The sequence below is a fragment of the Corvus kubaryi genome, unplaced genomic scaffold (assembly GCF_017639235.1).
Source record: "Corvus kubaryi isolate FWS band 111438036 unplaced genomic scaffold, C.kubaryi_AGA036_p1.0 split1-131, whole genome shotgun sequence".
NCBI lineage: Eukaryota > Metazoa > Chordata > Aves > Passeriformes > Corvidae > Corvus > Corvus kubaryi.
Window position 1 is genome coordinate 14160015 of NW_024582073.1, and position 15651 is coordinate 14175665.

General features: G+C 39.5%; 1 protein-coding gene across 1 annotated transcript in view; it reads left to right on the forward strand.

Moving 5' to 3' along the window:
- The window catches only part of PPARGC1A (PPARG coactivator 1 alpha), a 368312-nt gene that overhangs the window by 95803 nt on the left and 256858 nt on the right, over nucleotides 1-15651 (forward strand). The gene's annotated exons all lie outside the window — the stretch shown is intronic.

Sequence of the window (15651 nt, forward strand, 5' to 3'; positions counted from 1 at the left end):
GGAGCCACTAATAAGTGTTTTAGGTTTGGTTTGTTGTTGTTGTTATTGTTCTGGTTTTTCTGTTTGGTTGGTTTTTTAATGTCACAAGCATATTTTAATGCTGCACATCAGCTGATAGTGTCTAGTGTTTCTGTGCAACTTCATGAGTCTGGGCATGCTTTTATATGCAAAGCATGTCTGGAGCCCATATTCCTTGCTGCATGATGGACATCTGATGTACATCCACTATTTGGAATGCGATTTGTCATCTAAATGTAGCTGGTGTTAGAGTCTGAATGTCTCGTTACTGTGAAACATTTTGTTGCTTTTAGAACAACTTGAACAAAGAGAGCCCTTCATACTGCACTGTGATGTGTGTCTTTATTGAAAAAGCTCCTCTCCATTGCCGAGGCACTGAAGCATTTGCATTAAGTGATACAGGAGATGCCATAGCAATTTCATGAGAATTACCCTTTGCAATGAATGTTAGATTAAACATCTAAGTAAAATCCCTTGCAAGTGACCAGAAGATAAATTAGAGCAGAGCTGTACCTGGGTACAATTAAATTATGTACCTTCTTTTAAAGATTGTTTTTAATTGATTTGGTGCATACTCTTTACTTAGTTAATAACGAACATTGTACCTGTGGCTATATGATCACTCATGTGAGTTAGATTTACAGCACTAAGAAACTCCCTTTATCAGAGAAAACAATTTCATAAAGGGGCTGTCTCCTCTCATTGCTCTGTTGCTGATAATGCATCTGGACTGTTTTCTGATTAGTTTTCCAGGCTTACACTAATATTAAAGATGTTGTTTAGCAGATAAATGTAGGGTTATCACATAATTTTAGCAACCTAATTTGTTCCTTGTTTGCACACTACAGCAACTTTCATGTCTCAAACCCCTCCTCTCCATTAGGGCTTCTACAGCACTGCAAATAGGAAGCTAGGAGGGAGATGAGCATTAGAGGAGAAGAGGACAAAGATACAGGATACAAAAATATGAAGGAAGAAGTTGAAAGTAGCTAGACATTTTTGCCAGGACAGAAGTTCCTCTTAGTTTCCTTCTGACAAAGCTTGAATCGAAACTAAAAACTCCCAGTGCGGGTGATAGGTATTGCAGATGTTCAGTACCTATCAGTACTGGACATCACCATTATCATTTGAAGGTTGTGCTAGGTATTATTTTTCACTTTGGCCCAACTTCTGTATGTTCCTTTCCAGTTTGCAGTTGCTACCATTTTACTAAACATGTACCTAAACTGAAATATACGGTGAGAGTTCTCAAAGCCCTAAGGTGAGAGTTTTCAAAGCCCTGTCTCTGAAGTTAACCCTGTATTTGTAAATGTGAAGATCAACAGAGAGAAGGCAGTTTTTCCCTTAGCAAGGGACACATATGCCATGGAACAGGAGAAAGAGAGGTACAGAACCTCTGGAGTAAAGAGAGGGTCTGAGGTGGATACACATCAGTGCTCACCTAAGTGCTTCCTACAGGAAGAGGACAAGACAGGCCCACAAGAAGCCAGCTGCAGCCTGAGGTGGATATTACACAGCTGCTTTCCAATAGTTTTCTCCACAAAAGTCGTAAGAGGTCACAGTGGCAAGAAGATGCCTTTGAGGTTGCTGTTGCTACTAATTGTGATGACTGATTCTGGTTACAAGTTTCTGAGCTATAAGGACTCTGACACATTCTATAGATTGGACAAGAAAAGGGTTTCTCTTTGTTTGGGAAGATCTTCTTGAAGGTTTTCTCTTCATAGCCCTGCATGGATAGCTGTATGCATGAGCATTGCCTCAAATCCCCATTTGGGCTCAAAGAGGACATGTTTCATTTCTTCACTCCCCCTTGGATTTTAAAAAAAAGCCTTTGAGTTACACATTTAAAAATTTTTTAGGATAATATCAACCTCTAAAAAGAGAATCTAAATAAAAAAAAAAAATCGACCTTAATAGATAGCTAATGTTTGCATAATTTTAATTATCACATATTGCAATTATTTCTAATTCATTTCAATATACAAATCACTATTTTACATATGGCATGTTGTTAATGTTTACTACTAAAATTACTAATTTGCAATATAAGGCAGCAATTTTATAGTTATTCAGTTATGTATAATTATTATGTCAAATAGGAGATGGTAATTAACACTGAAATATATTAGAAATGAATGTACTAAAATCAGTCTAAGAATATATTACACGTACTTGTCATGTAGTGCATGGACTGTATTTTCTTCCTCTGTTCTCCCTAACCACACTTTTAGACAATGTGTTTATTTGACGTCCCACAGGATTTAATCCTGTAGAAATTCCTATTTCACCATCCCATTGACCAGTAGTTTAGAGCTAGAACTAACGAGCAATATCCAGAGTCTTCTGCAGCTAAATCTTGTGTGAGGTTTCAGAGTTTAGGTGCCTTGTTCTACATAAACATTTCAGAAAGTCCCTACTTCAGTGACTGCTTAAAGATGAGGTGTTTAAGTTCTTCTGCTGACCATAGCTCAAATTCTTTTAGAAGAGATGTTCAGAGAGCATTTTGAGCTGTAAGGCTGGAAGTGCCTTAGCAGAAGGGTGCCGAAGGTGCCATGGGCCTGCAGCTGGCATCACCCGTTGCTGTGCAGAGCTGAGCTGCCAGGGAGTTGCCCCTGTGTGATGGCAGAAAAGTCAGGGTGAACAGGGTACCAAAGCTGTGTACAGTGATCCATGACATGACTCTTACATTCCTCCGAGACCACCCAAAGCACGACGTACTATGCATGCATCTTTAAAACTGTATCGGTACTGTTGTGTGAAAACTCAAAGGTAAGTTTTGGGTCCTCATCCGGAAGGAGGGAATCAGAGTGGCATCTCCTGTCCCCTGGGAATAAACCCTAGTGCAGGTTCTAGTTACAAGTTACGTAACTTCTTCTTTGTGAAGCTGGGCTGCCCTGCTGCCTAGTGTGAGAGTTGGGAGCCAGGAGAAAGTAGGCATCTGAGGGGTTGTGGCACTTCTGGGATGGGAGACACTTGACCTGGGGTGCATTTGGGAGGTCCCCACTCCACTGATAGGCCCACTGCAATGCAAAAGGTGTGAACAAATAAACATATTAACATATAAAAAATTGTATCCCTAAATTATCCAGGGAATCCTTGAGGAGGGGGAAAAATCCTTATTCATAGAGAATCTAAATTAGCACTATCACTTAAACAAACTTTCTTTGTGGCAAAATAGTTCTCTGTGACAATTCCTTTTTTTGCCAGGGATTTAAAATCTGGGCAGCTCTAAGCCCTGCTAAACAAAATTCATGGCTGTACATCTTAATAAAGCAAAGAAGAGTGCACAGTGTGTCAGACAAATTCACCTCCTTGGTGTAAGCGTGAGGCTGCTATAAGGGCACGTGGCAGCGGGAGAGCCAGATAGGACCCTTGATGTGTTAGCAGAGCGTATTGACTTTTATCAGTCCTTTTGCCTGGTTTAAAATTGATCCCCTTAGAAAAGTTAAATATCACCTATGTTTGTAGATTGCTAGACAGCTATTAAGATAATGCTTTTATAAATACAGATGGTGCCCTTATCAAAATTACATGGCAGTAAATAGATGCCAGTAGAAATAATATGACACTTTGATTAGCTAATAAAATGAAGCACAAATAGAATGGGGATGCTAAGTTGCTCTGACAGTTTTCATACTGTCTTATTTATTGCTCATTTAGCTTTGATAAGTTTCTATTACAGTTTTGGCTTCTTAAGCAATTCTTTTGAACTTTTAATTTTTAAACAGTAATCTGTATTTTATTGACTTGGGTGAAAAATCCTCATTGTCAATAAGCTCTTCATCATAATAGTAAATGTTATAGTTCTTTTTAAAGTAAATTGATAGGCCAAATTGCATAATGTAAGTTGTGGAGATAAAAGTAGCAAAGAGAGTACCAATTAATGTTACATGGAAATTATTGATTAGAGCAAATTATTGCTGAAAGTTTGGCAAGCAATATTGGTTCAGTGATTGGTGGGTTTTTATGCCATAGTGAATGACTTGTATCAGGACCTTGGATGACAACAGGAAAATGTTACAGGGGGACTTTTATGCTTTGGGAATAGGCTTACACTGTAGTGTAAGTACTTAAGGCAAGACACTTCGTTGTTTAAAACTGCATAACTCCATCAACTTCAGTGGGATTGAGACATGGCCTGTTCACTTTTAAATCTGCTGATTTTAGATGTGAGGAAAATACTGCCTGTCACTTGAGTCGTATTGGGAGAATGTGTTCATTGATGCACTTCTTGGGATGGTTAATGGCAGTGATAATCAAGAAGCAGACAGCAGTTGAGAAGAGTGCAAATGGTATGTGGGTCATTAACATGATCTTACCAGAATAATGCTGACCAATATTTCTGCCTTTTTGGTACTTAACAAAACTTGACTTAGTGACTTGAAAGTAGAAAATGATTATAACCTGCCACAGTTTTAAAATCTTTCTAGAAACTTATGCTTGGCCCCACTTTCTCAGAGAGTACAAAGCTCAGTTTTGTTCTTTTCTTGTGGCCTGTTGCTAGTATTAACCCTGTGGTGTAGCAGTGCTCCCAGTAAATGTGTTGAGCTAGATCTCCTCTTCTGCTTCTGCAGAGAAAAAAGGTCCCCATGCCCATATTCCTATGCACAGAGCATTCCTCTGCACCTTGTGAAGCAGCAGTGCTGTAGTTGAACATGACACCCAGTTCTCCCCAGTCTTACTCAATAATTACTGCTATGATGGTGTCACTCTGCCAGTAGCCAGCAGTTTGACATAACGTTCAGGGAACCAATTGTCAGCCAGATGGAAAGTGGGAACAAGCATCCCAGCTGTCACACTTTTCTGGAGCCACACTGAGCATCCCAGTTGAGATTTCTATAGCCCAGCTATAGCTCCACTTGCCCATAGGCACAACAGCATTGGCTTCCTGTCTTTATAGGCCCTGCCTACCACTGAGGCTGGGCTTGGGGGATGTAAATTTATCTTCTCAAATTTGGACAGTTGGTGTGAGGAGGATGCACAGCTTGTGTAAAGACAGTTGACTGAATGGAAAGTTTCCAGCTGTTGCACCCTCACTGGGAAGTGTCACTGGAAAAGGTAAAGGCATCTTAAATTATTTCTCTCAGGCTCCCTGCCATCAAGGTTCCTTGTCAGAGGTTTGGTTTGGGATGATGAGGGCATTTTAACCTCTGGTTAATCCTGTAGATTTAGCCCAAATGTTGCAAATAGCTCACTGTTAGAGAGCAGGTGGGACACATACTTAGTTGTCAGATGGAAAAAATCCTTTTAGGTGTCCAAGTCCCAACTGTGTGGACTTAATGGAATCATCTTGTTGTTTTCTGCTTTCACTTTTTGTTGTAAAAATTTAAAAACCTATTTTCCAAATAAATAAATGTAAGAAATCCCAAACCATAACAAACACCCCTTTCAGATTTCACATGTTTATGGCTATATTGTCAACTTGATGCATGAGGTTTTAGCTGTGCAAATCCCTTTAATGCAAGTGGGAGTTGTACAGCTAAAGATTTATACATTGACTTTAGAATAATATTGCTTCATCTCTCCTTTTCTCTCTTTTTTTTTTTTCCTTTTTTTCTTGCCCCCTACCGATTCCCTCCCCAGATTTCCCCTATTGCTCTTTAATGAAAACCATAGACTAATTCTGTGCCTCTCTTTCTGTAGTGAGAAGCAGGCATGTTGATCCCTTCCTACTCACTGAACAGGCATAAGTCCAAGGGAGTGATATGTGAAGGTAGTGATAATATGTGAGTATTAAGGTTGTAGTGAAAATCCTTTATCTCATCAGTGATTTCCATCCCAAAAAACCCCAGGAGTGTGAAACAGTCAATACTGCAGAACGCTATCCCAGTGAAAAAATAATTTTTTTTTTAAAACAGGTTTTTTTTAGGATGACTGTGTCAGCCTTTCTGGCTGAAATTTCCTTTGCTGCTTATAGGTAATGTGGTTGACACAAACAGATGTACATAAATCTTAACATTTCAAGGAAGATCATGCCATATCCTATCTATATGACAGGGCAGAATTTGAACAGTCTTGTGCTAGCCTGTGGGCATAATGCAAATTCCCTGGGCTGGAGAGACTTGGTTTTGCTCCAGAATTTCAATTGGTTGTCATCTCATTTTTAAAAAATGGGCTCCCTCCACACAGCTGGGTTATAGTGGTTTCCTTCCTTATGTCAGGAGGGGTCAAGTGACCTAAGCATTGAATCCTTTGGGACTGTGAACAATAAAACCCCCTTTGTCCCCAGTTTATATTAGAAAGTGCATTCTCTCAATCTTCTTTTGTCCAGAGAATTTTCATTGCTTCCTAGTACAAAACTTATTGTCCATGTAGGAGGATGTGTTGGCTGGGTGTGTTCTTTTTTAATCCAAGGGAAAAGGCAGGAATTGTTACCCTTCTGGGTAGGGGTGATAATCCTACAGAGCCCAATCCCTGTCAAAGCGAGAGTACAACCCAGGTGGAATTCAGAATACTGTAAGGAAGGCATTTTGCCAAAATGTTTGTCTGCAGAATGGCAGAGATTAAAGCCCTTCTAGCTCTGATTGGATTACCATGGACCAGAAGCACTTTAATCTCTACCACTGTGGCTTTGGGGGAAGCCAGTGATTGAGACATGTGGCGGAACCATGCTGAAGAATTGGATGACTGCACTTAGCTCTTTAATCTTCTAGTCCTGTGGCTGTTGTAGAAAAATATTTAACTGTTGCAGCAGAGAGAGAAATAGGTAGTGAGTAGTTATTTTACCTTTTACTATGTGAAGAAAATAAAAATTGCACCTTCTCCCCTCTAGAGTTGTGGAAGCAGCCTGTGTGCAATTGCCTGACTCGGAGCAGCCTGAGCCCCTGCTCAAAACACAGTGTTGGGTAAGCTGGTGGTTGAGATTAATGTAAGCACATAATAGCCAACACTGCAAATCAAAGGTCTCTGAAACCTAGTACCATGTCTCAGACCAGCAGCAGATGCCAGTGGAAGGGTATTAAGACAGAGTATATTTAAAGTGACTTTTTTTCCCCCAAGGCTGACAATAGTCAGTATTTTCTGGACACTTCTTGAATAATTTATGTTTAAATGCTCTGTTTTGTGCATAAGAAAGGCTGCAAACAGAGCTATTCAAAAACAATTCCAAGTATAGATATGCCCTTTTAGAGGAAGGAGGAACATAGAAGCATGAAATACTAACCCCCAGTTTTGGATTATATAGAGGTCAGTAAAGAGATAGGAATAACAGCTAATAATAAATGGGAATCTGAGCAATTTCTCTTGCTCAAGTCTCAATCAAGAAGGGATACATTTAGTAAAGAACATAAGATATGGGTGAGGTGGTGAAAACTGGTGTAAGAGTTGTGACCAGTGGGATACAGGATGCTGTGGGACCTGAAGGGTGTCCTTCTCTAGTATGTAAGGGTCCCCCACACAATTTCAGCTTTATGTACCTAAATTATTCTGGTGTTTTTACATCAGACACCCCCAGTTTCCCAGTGAAGAAGCTGGGGGTTGCTGTGAGACTGAGGAAGTCTCTAAAATCTGCCTGTAAGGTTGGGCATTTGTTAATAGAAAATAGTTCCGCATAAAGAACCCTTCTGGCTGGCAGTTTCTTGGGCTTCATCAAGAGCAAAAGCCTTACCTCCTGACCACCTTGAGCTGGCGTGGCAGGGCTGGAGAAGAAGCAGTGGCATTCACCTGTTTTGGGAATGGGAATGAAATCTTTACAAGGTTCAAACAGGAAGGAAAGTTGTGTGGCTGTTGTCTTCGGTGGAGCTTAGGCCACCATAAAAGCACAACTCCCAAAACCAGAAGTTGTCTTAGTTCCCATTATCATTTAGCATTAGCAGTCTGGTCCTTCAGTGAACTGGCTGCACATTCAGCCTTTGAAAAAGTATGGACAACTTCAATTGGAAGTGTGTCTAATGCCATGTAGGTGTCTTTAATTTTTAAATGATTCTTCAGACTAGGAGAGTAAAGCTGTGTAATCCATATGTTTTATATGCTATTGTGCCAGCCTTCTGTGGTGAGAAGCTAAGTATTTTTGTCATTTTAGTTAGTTTATATATGCTGCTGTTGGTTTGCTGGCTGAGTGAAATGTCTGATGTGTCCCACCCCAATGTCTGCATTTGGATGCAGGATGAAGTGAAATGAACCCTATAAGCCAAACACTGAGTTCCTTTCTGTTCTTTTATTAGCTTTTACTTGGCAAATTCTAGTGGCTTTTGTATAGAGAACATAACATTGCAAAAACAGTGGATGTTTATGGAAGGCAAAGCATATCTTAATAAATACAGCATAGATGTTATGAGAATGGATGCTCTTTCGCTAAGTACAGAAGCTACATATGGTGCTGATAGCAAATGCCATATGTTTGTAGAAGAGGCTACATTTGCACAGTGCCTTTTTCTCAGACCTGCTAATCTGTGAAAAATAACAATTCTGTTTAATACTCCTGGTTTTGGCCTCTTGGTTTTATCCTTTAATTTCTGTGAAATATATGCAGTCAGAATGAATCTGGACATGTAGGTCTGCGCTCACACCTCTTCAAGGCCACTTAATCCTAACAGTACCCATCTGAAATGCCCCTTACTCTAATCGTGGTGCTACAAAATTAGACTATCCTTTATATTGTGGTTCCTGATACTCCAAATCCTGGGTGGCCCAGCTCCCTGATGACACAGCTGCCAAAGGAAAGTACTCATCCATCACCAGTGTCACCTGTGGCCTGCTGGCAGTGATGCTGTCACAGCAGACATATGCTTGAACGGGGCTCTCAGTCTGGGAAAAGATTTGGATCCAGGTGTCCCACCTTTCTGTTGCCATTACCATCAGTGTATGGCATAACACAGCTACTGACAACATCTCCTCTGCTAGATGGTCCTGTGTGGAGCTGCTGCTGCTGTTGTGTTCAGAGGACAGGAGTAGGTGCATATGCTCAGGAGAAGGTTCTGGGCTGTGGATGGAGGTAACCTGGTGCCTCTTTTCAGGGAGTTTTGGAAGGGGATAAGGCTTTGAGTATACTCAGCAGTAAGCTTTGCTCTTTGGTTATGCACTTGATATGAGTCTTCTGAGGTTTCTCACACTTTGGTTCTCTCTTGAGGTTGGCTCCTATGTGCTCTTGGGGTCAATGTATCCACACCTGTGTTTCAGGTTCCCTTTTGGGACCAACTTTCTAAAAATGTATGCCTTGCAAAGCCTAGTTGTAGGTACCCAAGCCTTTTGTGGGATCCAACCCGCATCTTAAACCTGCTTAGTTAGAGAGCTGATTAGGTAGCAGCCATAACTCGAATGAATGCTCCTTCCAGGAATATCCCTGGCTTTTTAAACTAAAGATGCTTGGATTAACTAGATCTCTCTCTGACTATACCAGTCATAAATGAACCATGCACAGCCCCTCATAGTTCTTGGTGTTTTTAAAATTATTGTTTTTATTTGTTCATCGGAGAAAAGCATCTGAAACCATTGTGTAAGTAATTTAGTTGAGCAAGCTTTTTAGCAATAGGCAATAGAGGGTTAATTCTTGGTGTTGTCAGCTGCTTTCAGTTTTAAACACGTTTCAGATTCAGAAGACAGCCATATAGAAAAGAATGTTATGTTAATGTGACAGCAATCACAGACACTGCTATTGAAAACTCACTGTTGCTCTCCCCTCCAAAATTAACATCATAACCTTATGTCAGTGGCTCACTATTATCCTAATACCGGTTTTTGGATTCTGTCCAGTCCCATTAGATATCCCTGTGTTGATTGCTCTGTTACTGGTGAATGTTAATTGCCTCCAAATCTCAGTGGAGTTCAAAAGCTTAAGGAAAAAAAGTACTGACTGGTAGAGCTGCTAGTTTTATTAACAGGCAAGTAAATAATAAATCTGTTCAGAGATATGAGTGAAGTGCCTGAGACATGAGATAAAACCAGCTGATCTTACATCTTTCTTTGCATGTCTGTCATATGTTAGTAATTACATAACAAAGTACAAGCCATTCCAACTTTGAACACTGAAATGGTATCAGTAGTGCCTGTCCACAGTGAGTGTACTTTAAGCGGTAGTCAGGCTCCATGTCATTCCCGTTAGGATTCTCATCTCCTTGACATTAAATAATGCCCCTTATTACATTTTAAGATGCTTTTTAGAGTTATTGGGACTATTTAATTGAAATGATGATGTCAAAACAGGGTTATAACAAGGCTTGTCACATGTCATTTAGTATTTTTTCCTATTCCTGGTAATGCATATTAATTTTGATTTTTTATATAGAGAAACTGCTTTTCTGCTTTGCTTTGAAGGACAACTGAGATCTTGATTACTTCTTTTTTTTTTTCTGTTTATTTTAATCATAGAGTTTTAAATAAGATCCTTGCATACTCCCCCTTTTCAACACCAGAAACCACTAGATGGAAAATCCCCAGTGTAATCCCGTTGTGAGTTTGCTTCTTGTAGCATGTTTTCTAGTTTAGGTACCTCTTCTGATAGTTTTTGGTTTGTAAAAAGGTTGATAGCACTTACAGAGCAGAAATAAGTGATGTGAAGGATATACTGTAATCACATACTGCAGAATAATTACATATTTTATATCACTGGTTTTCAGTTGGTTGATAATATTTAATCTCCTAGTAGAGTTCTGTAATGACTCATTTTAGACACTGACCCTCTAACTTCATTTCAGGAGTGAAATGTTTCCTAATCCAGTAATTTCTGTCTATGCAATCATGTCATGTAGATAAAGAAAAGCAACTCCAGGCCCCCACTGCTAGATTGCTTAACCAAAAAAAATCAGCAGGTGAATTGCTTGCTGAATGCTAGGCTGAAATCAAATGCTAGCTGAATGTGTTATGGCTATATGAAATCTGTATTAGGGTAGGTAAAGTGAAGTTGCTATTTTTGTTATTTTGAGTGATTGTTAGGCTGTTATAATGAAAAGCATACCCATCTGATAGGCAGTGTGTCCAGATTAACGTGAGTTTTTTAAGCAGTGTAAATGTGATTCAGCCAGCGGTGAAAAGGTGAACAGAGGTCACAAATTTCAGCCCCACAAGTGTGGGGCTCACTCCAGAACAAAGGAGGTGAGAGAGAGAAGCAGGATAATTAATAGTATTATATTTTTTGTGGAAATTAATTTGACAGGCAAGTAGTGTTTATTATTACAATACTGAGCATTTGAATCTTGCCCATGTTTTCACCGGGAGTACTAAAAATTATATGTAGCAAATGAGCACAGGGCCAAACACAGTGTGTTTGGAAGGTCTCTTAGGTAAAGATGGTGGGTGACTGAAATAAGCTGGTGTAGCCACACTGAATCACATAACTAGCTGCCAGGATCTCACAGCTTCTGAGCGTTAAGAGTGTGGCATTCATTTCCGTGCTGAAAATGTTGGTCACGATATTCTCTAGCTGGTCAGTATCTCTCATTGTGAAGATACACTTTTCCTATGAAGCCGTATTTCACTGCATCCCTCTACTTCTCTTCCCATTTTTGAAGAACTTCAGGAAAAGGAAGGACTCTGCATGTTATATCTTGTAAACAATTTTGCATTTCATTTTTCGTTTTTAGAGTTCACAATACCACAGACTATATGCTAAGGCATGAAAAAAGAGATTGAATAGAAGATTATTTACTTTTTATTTTGCCAAGTCAGTATTTTGTTTTATATGTATATAAATGTATTCATGTTTATTATAAGATTATATTACTGTAGCTGTCCTGTAGCCCTGAAGCATGTGCTTGTTCCTGACGTCAAAGGAAGTTTTTCTGTAAGTGGGATAAAATGGGGTTGTGCATGTTTAGTGTAGGTTGTGTGTCACAGATCTAGTTCCCATTTTCCTTCCTGGATTCAAGTAGCCCTGACATCTCTCTCTTTCCATGAGCCCTGCTACTAAAAAGTTCTGGCTGAAATGAATTTCCCATTTCTGCCGTGTCAGTGCTGGCCAGAGGAGAAAGTGTGACTGTGCATGCAGCAGGTAGGGTAACAAGGAGGTACTGCTCATTTCTGCCTGCATTTCTTTACCATCGCACTGTTAGGTGTGAGCTCAGGTCAGGGACTTTAAGGAAAAGCATGCCCCAGGCTAAAAGGGAGGACAGTGGCATGTGCTGCTTGCCAGCCATTAGGGCATGGAGATGTTATACCAGTTTGTTCAGTAGGAGTTTGTGTTTGACGCTTAGAAATTGTGTGCTTTCTGCTGAGTGCAGTCACTGAATTCAAGCACTCTGCAGTGCAATGGACACTTGACTTGGTGCAAAAAAATGAAATAAAACCCCAGGTGTGGTAGTTTGGTGTGGGTCAAATTGAACTTAGATGTAAACATCACCGCCCTGCATTTGCGTAAATTATTAGAGTGTATGCTAGGGATTAATTTGGCCTGGTGACTCTGCTAAGATGAAATTCTTTGTGTGCGTGTGAATTTTGGTGTCAAGAGAGGGGATCACTGTTGCTGGAGAGTGTTTAAGAGAAATAAGCCAAAAATAGAATAATTTCTATAGCTTAGGAAAAAAACCCATGGAATCATAAAAAATAATCAGCTGTTGGAAAGAATGAATTTTGTGCTCCTAATTTGCAGAAATCCCAGCAGTTGCTACTGTGCCCAACGACTCACTAATACAATAAAATATAATTACATAATTAAATACAATATAGGATTTCCATAATAGGGAACTTTATTTCCTTGTCACAGTACGGGAGTTGCTGTGGTTGAAGCTCATAGTTTGGCACTGTAACTATTATTAGATGCAAACATATCACGTACTAGGCAGGATTCTCCTACAGGGGCACTTCCCAATCTGAGTGAAAATGGTTTGCTGCACAGAGTGGAAGCTTTGTAGGAGGTTGCCTAAGATGAGGATGAGGAAGTATCTTGCAACCATGTTTTGCTTTGCTAAAACAAATCTTCTTTCTCCCACTGCTGTTTGTTTGGATTGGTGCCATCTGTCTTTTGCTAAGCCCAGAACTTGCTGGAAGCTTAAATTCAAGCTAATGAGTAACTTTCAGGGGTGGAAATTTTCTTAGAACCTGATTTCCCATTGCTGATGACAGCAGAAACTTGAATAATTAGAACTACAGAGACAGACACTTAAACTTAGATACAACAGTCTCTATTCAGGTGAGTACTGTCCATGTGAGACAGGATCAGTAATCCTAGTTTTATTGCCGTATTTCCATTTGGACAGTCATTTGTGTGAAATTCTGCATTATACAAGACTGGTTTGTTAGCTGCAAACAGTAGCAGATACAGTAGAAAAACATCTGGGTCCAGTGCTGGGCAGTGTTATCATGAAAGGTAATCATGGAGGTGCAGTCCTTGAAGCTTCTAGAACCTGAATGCGTAAAGCATTTTTGGAGTTTATATGTTTGAGGAGAGAAGGAATTACCTGGCTTTTAGGTTGTTTGATGTTGTTTTGTATAAGATAATGAAAAAGAGAGAGACTAGGAATTAGATTTAGGAGGAAGGAAATGAAGCCATCTGAGCTGTAATAGAGTGTCCAAGTAATCAGGTATGTACCATCATGATGAAAATCAGTGTCTTTTTGTATTTGACCATGTGAACATAAAGGCTAACATGAAGTGCTGTGTTGAGATGAAGAACTGTTTTGGTTATCTGCAGGGCAGATTGGTGACAAGTAATGCCACTGGTGACAAGTAATGTTGCTAATGATTTTGCTCTCAGTTTATCTTTCGATCCTTTTGTTCCACTCAGGCTTCTGCTCTTGTGTCTTTCCACTCTGATCGGCTTGCCTTCATTTATTGCAGTTCATCAGTGCTGTAGTCCTCATCTCATTAAAATCAATGGCAGATCTATTACTGACCTTAGTGATGCAGGAAAAATCCCAAGTCTTGCTTATCCTAATCAGTCAGATCATCATCATTAATTTAATGATCTGAAAATCCATCAAAACACAGCATACTTTTAGTTTACCTGCTGACACACAACGCACATAATCCGGAGCCTTCAAGCAAAAGTTTGTATTCTGAGTTTCTCCCTAGCCCATCAGTTGCCTTGGATGTATTTTAGCTTTTCTGAAAGTCAGGGTTTGAAGAACTGTAGACTTTGAGGTTGGCATGTTCTGTTTGTAGGCTACAGAATCTACTGACTTTTGAGTAATCTGTGTAGATGTGCGTGTAGAGTACTTTCACAGTCATAATCTTGAATAGTTCAAATTTAATTATGATGAGAGATCCTGTATTTCATTTATATGTAAAATTAAAAGAAAATATGCAGAAGCTAATCCTATTCAGAGACTGACTCCAAATATTTCTGAGCTAAAATGTTTGTAACATAGAAGTCTTATTAAAATTCCTATTTCTACACATTTTAGTAGTAATTTGGTTTAAAAATTGCAAGACTGTAGTTTCATTTGACTGAGAGAAGAATTATGAGACTACAGACAGACTAACTGCAGTTTTAACAATGCTAAAATCCATTATAAATCAGAAAAGGAGGGAAAAGTACACATGCCAGAATAATTTATTTGACAGTGCTATTGAATATACATACAGCTCACAGATTACGTGTTTCTAGTACACTAAAAATAAGAAGGCTAAGCATAGGAACATTATTTTTAATATGAGGATGCAGTGCTAAAGAGGAGAGAAGGTTTTGTAATGATAATCAGGCTGCTGGAGCACCATGGTATACTGGCTCCTGTTTATGCAGACTCCTGCACCAGCTGAAGAAAAAAAAGAAAAGAAGGCAATGCAATTTGCATCTCTGTATATTTTCCTTTTTTCCCCCTCCCCCATCTTCTTATTAGGGAGATCCTCCTAACATGTTTTTTGAGCTGTTGCTTTCCAAAGTCCAGAGTCAGAAATGTGAAGCCTTAGGATGGATTAGAAAATGTGTAGTGGCTTGGCTGTGTCCTGCTGGTATGGTTTGGTGGGGATGTGGAGTGAGAGATTGTCTAACTGCTTCCTGTCAAATCTGAGGAGTGAAAATGTAGCTGTTATCCTGTCCTCTGAATTCCTCGAAGGTCACTTAAATCCCAGTGGTCACTATTGGGGTGTATTTTGGGAAGCAAATTTTGTATCAGGGCTTAGAAGTACAGCTGTCATAGTCTGTAGAGGTGAAACTAAATGGATTTCATGTATGGGAACATGAGCTGGACATTTTTGATGTCTTTATGAAGTGGATTTACAAAATTTGTTTGAGCTTTCTTTTTGGCTGTCAGTGATAGTATATGTCTACCAATAATATATGCTTCTTGTCATAGTTATTTTTTCAGGCAAAATGCTGGTTCTGTAATGTTAATCTTTGCAATATTGCAGTTACGGATAAGGCTATGATGGCTTTTTCCCTGAATGAGTCACAGAGTCTGATCAAGGTACAGGTATAGCTGGCTTCTTTATTTGTATTTAAAAACTCTGTTTAATAGGAGCAATAATAAGTATTAAGCCAAAGATAATTGTGCTCATAGTTCAGTTGCAATTGGTTGTCCTGAAGGACTGTGCTTTGTAGTACTGGTCTGTGCTCTAACTGCTCGGAAATGCACTGTTGTGTGTTACTGCCTAATTGGTGAACTGTAATTGCCTTGTATATTGAGAACTGATCTTAAAAGTTAATCTATGCTAGAGTCAGGAAGATTAATTGGGGCAATCACCATCCCATAGATTTCCAGTAAAGTGACACCCCCTTAAAATGGTTTGCTGCGAGTGCAGCGCAGTCCAAAATGAAAGACGGAC